General features: G+C 37.3%; 1 long non-coding RNA gene across 4 annotated transcripts; it reads left to right on the top strand.

The window, feature by feature from the left end:
• The first annotated feature begins 353 nt into the window (after positions 1 to 353).
• Positions 354 to 7,111, top strand: LOC137243703 (uncharacterized). 4 transcript variants are annotated; one of them, XR_010950590.1, is made up of 10 exons: positions 354 to 728; positions 790 to 1,264; positions 1,329 to 1,555; positions 1,645 to 1,845; positions 1,903 to 2,213; positions 2,267 to 2,554; positions 2,624 to 2,792; positions 2,848 to 2,981; positions 5,557 to 5,939; positions 5,999 to 7,111. It is a non-coding gene; the product is annotated as an uncharacterized lncRNA (long non-coding RNA). The 4 variants fall into 4 exon arrangements; XR_010950589.1 differs by having other exon boundaries at positions 355 to 728; positions 2,614 to 2,792; positions 5,557 to 5,932; positions 5,999 to 7,110; XR_010950587.1 differs by having other exon boundaries at positions 355 to 728; positions 2,614 to 2,792; positions 5,999 to 7,110.
• The last annotated feature ends 5,800 nt before the right edge of the window (positions 7,112 to 12,911 follow it).

The following is a 12,911-nucleotide window of genomic DNA, read 5'->3' as shown; positions in this document are numbered from 1 at the left end:
AATTTTTCAATTTTGAGAGTTTTAAATGGAATATCTCCGGAAAGATTTAAAATTAAGAGGGAGTTCTCCAGATCACATATATATATATATATATATATTTTAAAGTGCGCAAACTTATAATTTAAAAGTTATTTGGTGTTAAAGTTTGCAAATTTCTATACAAATTTTATATGTGTATACGTATATATATGTGGCAGCACAGCTTTGTAATGTCATCAATAAAATATATGTATATATATATATATATGTGCATGTTGCTACAAAAGCGCAATTTATTTAATAAAAACATTTATAATAAGTGAAAACAATGCAAAAATGAAATTTGAAATATACAAAAATGCAGTTTAAGTTTATCGTTGCCAATTTATATAGATATGTATGTGGATTAAGGTTTTGAAAGATGTGTAAATTGTAATTTAAAGTTCTATAGAAATTTGTTAAATTTGCAAACTTTAACAACAAATAACTTTTAAATTATAAGTTTGCGCACTTTAAAATATATATATTTGTGATCGGGAGAACTCCCTCTTTCATTTGATACCAAGTTTTACCCCGAACTCGGGGGTGCTATTCTAAAATTTTCCCAAACTCTTTAATATACAATGATTTTTGCTTTTTATTTCGACAAAAATTTTTGATTTGATTTTTGTGCTCATCGAAAGAATTCACAATTATATAGCACCATGCCGCGAATAATGATAAAAGGTGGTGTGTGGAGAAACACTGAGGTAAGCATTTGACGCGACTGGTTACTCTTGGCCGTTTATTAACTAAATTGATAACTTTCAGGATGAAATCCTCAAAGTAGCTGTAATGAAATATGGCAAAAACCAGTGGTCACGTATTGCATCACTGCTGCACCGCAAATCTGCCAAGCAATGTAAGGCACGCTGGTACGAATGGCTTGATCCTAGCTTAAAGAAGACAGAATGGTCACGCGAGGATGAAAAGTTTTTGCATTTTGCCTAATTAATGCCAACACAATGGCGTACAATTGCACCGATTATTTCAGAGGGTTAACTGGCACCAATTGTTCACACCAAATTGTTAGCTACAGGATTCGCCACGAGTAGGTGAGGTTGGCAATCACAACCCCTTGAATCATTTTGGTCGGCAGGTATGCCGCGGATATATTCTTGGCACTTGTTATTGATGGCTTTTATGATGCCACCAACACAACCTGGACAGACGCCAATGCTCAGTCAACCACCCAAGCCGTGTCAACCCCCAATACCCGGACACGTCCGGACGTCCTGGTTATAATGTATGCTAATACAACTAATAATTTACAAATTTGCTGATGATTATTTTTGTGTTATTTTCTTTAGCAACCACCTGCACCTGTTACTGGTAAATATCAACAGCCGCAACAGTGTGATCAAGCCCAACGCCGTTTAGATCTCGATCAGATGCCAAATCCGATAAGCGTTATCATTGAAAATCAAAATAGCGCTGGTGGTGCTTTTATTACTAATGAACAGGGTTTATTACCACCATTGGTGACCACAAAATATGTGTTAGAAGATCAGGGTAACTCCTCGCCACGTTACGTTAGGTATCGATAATCGAAATTAATGTTTTATTTGGCAATTACATTGATCTTTCTTCTTTGCATGTCGTCTTTGTATTGCATACCTGCAACAGCTCATTTATTAAAAACAACAGCTTTGTCCATTACACTTACCGCCTCACCAATGGCACGAACGGATGAGGGTGAATATGAGCCACCCATTGTAAATTTTGGTGAATTGGGTGCAATTAGATCTAATCGTTGCAAGGCTCAATAGCAACTTGTAGATGCTGGTCGTCGTTTCCAATGCCTAATTTGTAAAGTAACAAGAGATGGTAAAAAAAATCTTTCACTTTTTCTTGTGTTCATTGATCCATATTTTTTGTCAACAGTGCCAACTGCATATTTCCAACATTTGGGCCATACCGGACAGCGTGTCGATAAATATGAACGTCCTGAACTGGGTACATGAGTATTTGTGTAAAAAATGCTTGGGTACCGATAGCTCTCATGGTAAACCTCAACTCATATCCACATCAATGCCTCGCATTCAATTGGGTTCACGTAGTATGGACAAGCATATTGTTGATTCCAGTGGTAAGGCCACAATTTCAAATGATGGGGCAACCATTATGAAACTATTGGATATTGTGAATCCAGCCGTAAAACTCTAGTAGACATCGCCAAATTTCAAAATGCTGAGGTAAGTTTTTTGTTATATTAGAATGTGTAGAATAAAAATGTTTCTCTTATCAGGTCGGCGATGGCACCACTTCAGTAGTACTTTAAGCAGGTGAAATCTTAAAACAAGTTAAACCATATGTTGAGGAAGGCGTGCATGCACGTATCATCATTAAAGCTATACGTAAAGCATTATAATTATGCATGACCAAAATATGACATGGCTGTACATGTGGAAGCGCCAATCAAAGGAACAACAAAGTGCTTTATTGGAAAAATGCTCTGCCACAGCAATGTCCTCCAATGTCCAAGAGTATCAGAAAATTGTTAATGCTGAATGGCGTCTCCTGTACAATAAAATAGGTAAGTAAGGCGCCAATGTTGAGTTTTCTAAACTACCAATTGGTGATGTTGGTACACAGTATTTTGCAGATCGTGAAATGTTCTGTTAGTGTACCAGAAGAAGATTTGAAACGTACAATAAAAGCTTGTGGTGGAGCTGTTTTAACTACAGCTAATGATATTAATTCAAGTGTTTTGGGTCAATGTGATTACTTTGAAGAACGTCAAGTTGGTGGTGAACATTTCAACATTTTCCAAGGTTTGATAGTGGGTTTGACATTAACTTAATTTTTATAGTTTATAATTATTTAAAGGTTGCGTTAATGCTAGAACATATACATTGATTTTACGTGGCGGTGCCGAACAATATTTGAAAGAAACTGAGCTTCGTTACATGATGCTATAATGATTGTGCGGCGTACAATTAAACATGATTCTGTTGTTGCTGGTAAGTCAAAATACAAATTGAAAAAAATTTCTCATCTTAAATTGTTAAGTAAAATTATGAAAAGATTGTGTCCAACTCCGGAAGAAAAAACTATAAAATTTGTGTCAGTGAAATGATAATTATTGCTTTTGGTTGTTAGTTTTGAGGCATCGTCATCGAGTTCCTTCTGATCGTATATGCCGGTTCTTTTGCATTCTTTTACATGCATAAAGTGCCGTTCAAGCCTTCCTCACCCTCTCCTCCACGTTGAGCTTCCATGACAGCTTACTGTCTAGGATCATTCCTATATATTTTGTGCAAGGTTTCCCCGTAGGGTCGCCCCTCCTAACTTAGGCCTGGCCCAATTAGGGACCTTGTACCTCTTTGTAAACAAGACCATATGCAACGTCATCTGCGTAAACCGTAAGTTTTTCTGGTCCCTCGTAGAATCCCCTAAGCAGTTGGTTAATGACCAGCGTCCACAGCAGAGGTGATAACACCCGGAGTGCCCCTGTCCACTAATTTCGTGGCCGCGTACAATCCCCATTGCGATGTAATCTTACTGCAGTTTAACATGCAGTCGATCCATCTGGGTAAGGCTGGATGTACTTTAACGTAATTAAGACCATCAATAATTGCCCATTTAGAAAGCCCCGGCAATGCTTAAGAAGACTTCTAGAGCATATTCCTTATATTCCAGGGCTTTTTCTATGCTTATTACCATGCGGTGCAATGCGGTGTCTACTGACTTGCCTTTGGTGTACGCCTGTTGTGTTGTGGAGAACAGCTTTTCATCCACATTGGACTTTATGTACACATCTATCAGCCTCTCAAAGGTTTTGAGCAGAAATTATGGGTCTATAATCTTTGGGATACACGTGACCGATCTTCCCCGCCTTTGGTAGGAAAGCTACACGAGCAGTTCTCCAAGAGTGCGGTACATGATTCAGTTTATGCACCCATCGAATATTATTTTAAGCCATCCCACGACCGCCCTACTTGAAACTTGTAGCATGGCCGGACATGTACCATCTGAGCCCGGCGATTTCACCACCACTACGAGGTCCTCAGTAGTGTAATTAGGCAGCATATATGAATGCAGCTGTTTCCTTACCATTACTACAGCTCGCACCCGTCCTTCCGTTTGCGCATAGTAAACGCCAAATCCGCGCGCGCTAAGTCCAGAAACCTTTCCTCCCGATGGAAGCCACGGCTCCTGGATCAGCGCGTTAGGAGGAGGAGTTCCCTCGACGCCACTTTACTGTGTTGGAGGTTTATCTGTATGACTCGCAGTACCAATGGGCTGCTTGTCCCCCTCCAGCACCTTCATCGTGACGTCGTCGTCCTCCTCTAGCCCTTTTGGTTTGGAGTGTTCGAATCCCCCTTCAGCCTCTTGTACCTGTTGTGCCGGGTGTTCCCCTGTGCGACTCAGCACCATCTGGCTGTTGATCCCCTTCTAACACATTCGGGGTGACGTGGGCTACCTCCACCTGTCTTTTCCCTTAGGCTTTTGAGGTCCTTTTCGACGTCCACCGTGTTAGGACTTTAATACCCGCAACTTCTTTTCCTGAGTCGCATATACATTTTGCCTGTACCTAAGGACATTTTTCCAAGCTGCGCGTACAATATATCCTCCGCCTGCGTGTTTATTTGGAAGATGTATAACTAACCTTCGTCCGTAGGCCGAGATACAGTAAGGATCTTCGAATCCTGTGTCGGTATGTTCGGATTCTGATTCTGCAAAAGTCGCAGTGTATCCTCCGACTTCATCACGCATGGTATCCATACCATAACTTTTGTTACCTTGGGGATTTGCGCTTTATCCACCATCTCAAAACGAGCGTTCGTGCCCTGCCTTTGGAGGTTTGGAACCACTTCCTCCAGCCATCGCAAGCTCGTGATGTCGCACGCTATCATCTTCATACCATTATACCATCCCCCGAATCAAAGGTTGGAAGGAGCTTACTTGGTTATTCCCGAATCATCTTAAGCATTAAGCTAATAAGCTCCTTTTCTACAGATCTGGAGATCGGCTAAGACCTCACACCAACGACGATTTTCGTTACAATTGCTAGTGCATGCTCTCCAAGATGTAGATCCAGATCGAAAGTCACACCCAAAATTTTAGGGTGTAAGACAGTCGGTAGGGTAATGCCATATGGTCGACATTTGGCGCGTTCATGTTTTAAATAAGGTCACCGATGATTTGGTTGGTGACAATATCAGGTTTCGCGAGGCGACAAAACTGGAGAGATTGGGGAGATAGCTGTTTATTTTATTACAAAGCTCATAGATGTAGGAAACAATAGCATAGGCGTAGAAGCAATAGTGACTCCTGGTGGTAAAGGTAGCTATTGATATGTAGAAGTTAAGCAGAAGTTTGAGCAAAAAAAGCGTTGAGGATTTTTAATATCTTACCGGGTACCTTCGTACATGTTTCTAAGAATGAAGAATAAAACCTATTCAAACTCAATTTTCACCATGACAAAGCCGCTGAGACTTCGCTATACTTTAACATACAATACGTTACCCCATTTTAGCACAACTATCATTTTTTGATTTTATTAAATTTTATAAAATGTTTCTTCCTCTACAGTTCTATTTCGGTATTGGATGGTAAATATGGCTTTCGCATTTTCTCCATCAATAACTGAAAAGGTGGAAGAAATCTATGCGTGTAAATCTCACATATTATCTTGGTCGAGCGTTTCTTCAATAGCTCTCTAGTGGTGATGGTGACAGCAGAGAAACCCAACTGTTTACAAATGTTACACTTCAAAAAGAATCAAAATATCTGCCATTGCGTCTACGGCTCAAATACCCACAGTATATGAATGAATCGATTGCACCTAATTGTCTGCCTAACGGATAGTATACATATTCATCAAATCGAAAATATTGCACCAAACGAACTGGGTCTGAATACTGAAACAGTACATATATTCAAAATCGATGAGGAGGCTGTGATGATGGTATAGGGTGAGTTGTTGAATAACATACGAAAACCACTTTAACCCATCTATATATTTGCATAACAGCTAAAGCGTTACAAACAGCAAAAATTGCTGGCGCCAAGCAATTGGAAAAGGCAGTGAAGCTTTCATCACACCGTACGGATGGTGTAAAGTTAGAAACTGCTGTTGTAACAGCTGCCACCGACACAACGGTCATCTCTACTTCGCCGAGTAGCGGCTCGTCCGACTATCTATCGAAGACAGTATAATCATATATTTTGCCAACACAGGTTAGCGATGTGCATGCACAGGAAATGATTTCAATTGGAAAACAAAAATCAATTAAGAGAGTTGATATATTATTAAAGTACTTACTTTTCTTTATATCAATTGTATTAATTTAAGTTGCAATATCACGTACATATATAATAAGGGATGTGATACGATTGCTGTCGGAATTAGATTTGAAACCAATCAATACTCCTGCTATGGGTTGCAGAATTATTGCTTGAATGATTAGATTTAGAACAATAATAAGTCTGACTCAATTACTAGTCGTAGATTTTTAAGTTCATCAATTACGACAGCAATCGGATTCCACGACACCTTTGAATATTCTTGATCTAAAAAAAAAGAGTAAATCTAATCTGAATTTCTAATTAGCTTTAAGTTGTAGATTTAAATTGATTCAAATAATTGCAGTTTTTTCTAAAGCTTAAAATTATTTTCTGTTCGCTTGGAAAAGATTTCAATTGGAAAACGAAAACCAATTAAGCGAGTTTATTTGTTATTAAAATACTTACTTTTCTTTATATGAACTGTATTAATTTAAGTTACAATTTCATGTGCATATATAATAAGGGATGTCGTGATACGATTGCTGTCGGAATTAGATTTGAAACCAATCAATACTCCTGCTAAGGGTTGCAGAATTATTGCTTGAATGATTAGATTTAGAACAATAATAAGTCTGACTCAATTAATAGTCGTACATTTTTAAGTTCTTCAATTACGAGAGCAATCGGATTCCACGACACCTTTGAATATTTTTGATCTGAATTTATACTAAGCTTTAAGTTGTAGATAATTCAAATAATTGGAGTTTTTTCTAAAGCTTAATATTATTTTTTTGCTCGCTTAGAAGAGATTTCAATTGGAAAACAAAAACCAATTAAGCGAGTTTATTTATTATTAAATTTCTTCTGTTTTATATGAACTGGATTAATATAAGTTCCAATTTCATGTACATATATAATAATATTGAAAATAATAAATATTGAAAATTCAATTTTTTTGGTTCATATTTTATTCATATGGCTGCTCCAGGTAGAGTAAATCTGCAGGTAAAATTCACGTTATATGGCGGTTATATAAATGGTAAAACCGCAGTAAAATTGATTGTCAAATGACTCGAAAATGTAGAGTGAAATGACGGAAAAATGACCGCCATTTGACGAGCATTGTGACGTGTGTGAGCAGCACAGTACTATGCTCACATCCTATAGGTGGGAGCGGAATGCACTATCACATTAATAGGAACGAAACGGAAAATTTGGTCACAAAACCTAATCCGCCCATGCAAAAATGACTATGAAAATAACCGCTGCAGAAAGTCACAATGACCGTAAAATGACTAGTAAAATGACGTGGAGCGTTTTTGCAGGGCTATAATGCTGCCGCTCTCTCTGCTGTCTCCGCTGCCGCTAGTTCTAATAATTATTGTTCGTTGCCTTTGACAACACAATCTTCAACAATGCCAAATGGCTCTCTGTCATATGCTATTGCATCTGCTCCATACAACAGTTCTGCTGTTAGCAATAACAAGTATTCGTCAGATATTATTCATAACAATAATAACAATGTGACTCAGCTTTGTACCGATTTGCAAAAGCCTTTGTCGTTGGGTACTGCTAAAAACTTGCATTCGTCTGGTCAGTGGACCAAAGTTCAGCGAAAAGGATGCAAAAATAAAAAGAATGATATCAATAAACCTTTGCATACTGGAGTTAACAATGAATCCAAAATCTCCCCTAAAGATTCTGTAAGGGTAAATCATAAAAGCAAGACTCGCTCCTCCAATTTGATAATCGGCGTTAGTGATAACATGGAACTCTTGACGTTGTTAGCTCTAGGAAATGGTATAATGTCTACCGCAAAGATCGTGACTACTGCAAAACTGGACTTTCTAGAGGTGGTGAAGTCTTAATTGCCGTGCGCCGTCATTTTCGTACATCGCTCGTGGACCTGTCTGACATGGATTCGTTGATCGACCAGCTTTGCGTCTCTGTTCAAGGCAGCTCGAAATTGTTTGTATGCGCTTCATATATTCCTCCGTCTAGTGGGGATTCTGTATATAAATCGCATGTTGACAATATTGTTAGTTTAATACATACATATACTGGTAGTAACTTTTGTATCTTAGGCGACTTTAACTTACCAAATATCGAATGGTCTTATGTTGACAATAATTTTGCTCTACTTCCTAAAAATGTAAATAGTTGCGCTGAAATGTTCCTCACTGATAGTCTTTTAAGTGTCAATCTCTTCCAGATAAATAGCTTCAGGAATCAGTTATCAAGAACACTTGATCTTATATTTATTAACGATAATATTAATTATTCCCTAACTGAATGTCTGGGTCCACTGTGGTGTTCCGGTATTCACCATATCCCGCTTGTTTTGGGTGTTGAATTTTATAATTTTGAAAGCATTGTTCCAGATAATGCTACTCCTAGTTTCTCATTTATGCGTGCAAACTTTGCTAATATTTCCCGAGAAGTTTCTCTGATTGATTGGGAAGCTATTTTTTCTGGAAGTGATCTCTCACGCTGTTTCAATGCCTTTAAAGGCCTTACCAATGAGATTTGTAGTAACAATATTCCGCGGAAAATTAAAAAGTGTTACAAAATTCCTTGGTATATTACTGGGCTCAAGCGGCTAAAGAATTCGAGGAATAGATTTTTAAAAAAATTCAAGACTACAAAGTCTTGGGTATTTAAAATCAAGTACATTCGCTACAACAGGAAATTTAAAGCGTTAAGTAAGAGGCTGCGTATTAATTTCACCCGAAACTTCGAATCTTGTATCAAAGATAACCCTAAAGCTTTTTGGAATTATGTAAAATCCAAAAAAGCTACCTCGAGTATTCCCTCATCAGTGTTTTATAGGGGGTTTCATACCTCTTCACCTGTGGAGTCGGCTAACCTTTTTTCACTCCAATTTTGTTACTCAGCCAGTTAGTGTTTCTGAGTCCTCCTCAATGGTAGACTCTCCCATCAACTTCGGGGCTCTTACTCTTTCTCTAGATGACATTGTTGATGGAATCCGGAACCTCAAGTCGTCTTCCCAGACAGATATTGACGGCTTATCGTTTTATCTCTTTAAAAATTGTCTGATTCTATCCACCCCTCTTCTTTTAATCTTCAACAAATGTCTCGAGTGTGGTGAGTTCACTGATGCCTTCATATCCCCCATTTTTAAAAGTGGTAATAAAAACAATGTTGCCAACTATAGACCAATTGCGAAATTATCTACTATCTCTAAACTTTTTGAGTATGGTGTAAAACAAAAAAATTAGTTTTGCTCTCAAGCAATGAATTAGTGATAGTCAAAACGGCTTCATGCCTGGCAGATCCACGGTTACAAACTTAGCAATTTTTTCTGAATTTTGCCTTGCAGCCTTCAATAACCGTCTTCAAGTCGACACGGTTTATACGGATTTCTCCAAAGCGTTTGATAAAGTAAGTCATCAAATCTTGATATCCAAACTGGCCAGATTGGGCTTTCACTCTATATTTTTGTCTTGGATTAAGTCCTACCTTCACTCACGCAAATGTGTAGTTGTTGTTGACAATACTCACGCCAAGCCTTTTATTGCATCCTCAGGAGTACCCCAAGGCAGCATTTTGGGGCCACTGCTTTTTGTAATTTTTATTAATGACATTTCAGCCTGCTTTCAGCATTTCCACTTTTTGCTGTACGCTGATGATCTGAAGGTGTTTACAACTGCTTCTACTGCTTCTGATTCAGAAAATATTCAGTCTTATCTGAACAACGTTGCTGATTGGTGCCGTAATAATAATCTGCCTTTAAATATTGGTAAGTGCTTTCACGTAACCTTCTCTAAGTCTCGTGGCACAATTCCCACTTCATATCATATTGACGGCTCTCGTCTGTCCACACGTACTGAGATTTCTGACTTAGGCGTAGTTTTCGACTCGCAGTTTTCGTTTACCACTCACATAACCTCGCTAATTGCTAAATCCTATTCGGTTTTGGCTTTTATTCGGCGATTTAGCTCTGACTTAACAGATCCTTATACTCTTAAGTTGCTGTTTACGTCTCTCGTATGCTCTAAGTTGGAATATGCTTGCTTTATCTGGAGGCCTTATCATGACTGCCATATCAAAAGGCTCGAGCGATTCCAAAAAGTCTTTTTATGGTTTGGCCTGCGGTCTCTGAACTTTTCTGAGCCGATTCCCTCTTATAATGCCAGATGTGCACTCATTAGCCTTCAATCACTTCAAAGTAGGAGGACCATTCTTTCTCTTACTTTTGTCTATGATATTATTAATGCTGTGATTGATTCACCACGTTTACTCGAGAGTATTTGTCTCCATATACCCCCTAGATCACTTCGAAATTGGGATATGTTTTATATTGATTGCGCCCGGACCCTCTATGCCTCTAACGCTCCCATTTTTAGAGCACTGAGGGAGTTCAATACTATCTCAAATTCTTTGGCCTTTGACTTTTCTTTGCCTAAGACCACCTTCAAATCTTTGTTGAGTGTAATAATTTTTTGATTGTATTGCTAAGGTCTGTATTTTTAAGTACAAACTCAAGTAGTCTGTAAGAACATTAGACTATTTTTGAAATTAAATTAAATAAATAATAAAAAAATAATAATAATAATATTGATGCAATGATTGATCCAATGCAACTCTGTGAGTTGGCAGCACTCAACCGATGTGTTTACATGTTAGGGTGGCTGTTATTTTCAACATTTTTTCCTGAATTATTCCCTAAAATTTTACTAAAAAAGTAAAGACAAATTATCAAACTTATAACTGGTATTATCAGTTCCTTAAACCATACCACACATGTGATATATTTTCCATATACAATTGTATGGGGTTTTGCACTTAAAAATGCTATGGTATTAAGAGTTAACAAAGGGGTCGGCATTTAAAAGACGTCCAAAAATGTCGGTAGAGGTACCAAAAGAAATGTTTCAAAGTAAACAAGTATCGTGCTAAGGTTGATATGATTGTTCAGATAAGGGGGTTTTTTGCCATTTATGAATGCCAATATGAGTTTTTTTTTAATTTTTGGTAGGGTAAAATATTGCTTAAATTAGTTATGTAATCTTTACTTAGTTATTTGTAGCGTTTTTCATCCTACCCATTTTTTAATTCATCAACATTACAAGGTTTCTTCGAAGTCAACTTTGAACAGTCTAGTTCTTCTATTCGAGTGTTAACTAACTTAGAATCATATTTTATTGTGACTCTTTGCCTATGTCACGTTCAGTTTATAAACAATCGTATATATTTCAGCAAACAAAAAAGTTACTACTGAAAGACACCCCTCCACTGACAAGCTGCTAATGGTAGCTGAGAAAACTAAGAATGAGAATGTTCTCTCTTTACGATTGTGGGAGACTGAGAGCAAAATTAAAACGACGTACGTCTCACAGACGTACGTTACCTCACTAGGGTTAAACGCCTAATTAAAATTTCAATGACCGTAATGATGAAAAATACAAAATATTTATAGAGCTTTTTAAAATGAAATTTCTATAGAAATTTCTTACCATATTAGGTTTATATTTTTATAAAAAGAACAAAGTGTAAACTTAATTAGTTTTATTTGCTCCCAAACAGCTATTATGTTCGCACGTTTTTAACCCTAGAAAGATAATGTTATTATACTCAGTTGAGCAGAGCTCACTGAGTATATTAACTTTGATTGAATAACGGTTGGTTGTACAGGTATAAATGAATCGAGATAGATACGGACTTCTATATATCAAAATCATCAGTATAGAAAAAAAATTTGATTGAGCCATGCCCGTCCGTCCGTCCGTCTGTCCGTTAACACGATAACTTGAGTAAATTTTGAGATACTTGATGAAATTTGGTATGTAGGTTCCTGGGCACTCATCTCAAATCGCCATTTAAAATGAACGATATCGGACTATAACCACGCCCAATTTTTCGAAATCGAAAATTTCGAAAAATCGAAAAAGCGCGATAATTCATTACCAAGGTCGGATGAAGCGATGAAACCTGGTAGGTGGGTTGAACTTATGACGCAAAATAGAAAATCAGTACAATTTTGGACAATGGGCGTGGCACCGCCCACTTTTGAGAGAAGGTAATTTCAAAGTTTTGCAAGCTTTAATTTGGCAGTCGTTTAAGATATCATGATGAAATTTGGCAGGAACATTACTCCTGTTACTACTTCGGCTCCCTACTAGGATGATATCCCTAGGTTGTCAAATATTTAATCGATTATTTGTTAATGTGGCAACTACTCTGTACTTTCTTGACATTTGGTAACTGGCTCATTTTACCATCACTTGTTGTGAAATAGTCGGCGACCAATGTAAGTTAAAATATCCTGCATTGTATATCATATTAATTATGTTAATATAACTTAGACTTTAAAGCATCAATACTGTGAATTGAAATCCGAAATAAACAGCAAAAATCAATTGCGGTATTACGCTATTAAAATTGGTCGTTGGGCAGACGAATTCCCAACAACTCCTATTACTATATGTGTGCCTAATAAAAATTAGCACAATCGGATGAAGAACACGCCCACTTTCAAAAAAAATTTTTTTTAAAAGTAAAATTTTACGAAAAAAATCAACATATTTTCAGTATATAAGTAAATTACGTCAACATTTAACTCCAGTAATGATATAGTGCAACAAAATACAAAACTAAAAGAAAATTTCAAAATGGGCGTGGATCCGCCCTTTTTCATT

Source organism: Eurosta solidaginis, chromosome 3 (assembly GCF_040869045.1).
Source record: "Eurosta solidaginis isolate ZX-2024a chromosome 3, ASM4086904v1, whole genome shotgun sequence".
Classification (NCBI taxonomy): Eukaryota; Metazoa; Arthropoda; class Insecta; order Diptera; family Tephritidae; genus Eurosta; species Eurosta solidaginis.
This window is presented reverse-complemented; position numbering and strand designations above follow the sequence as displayed.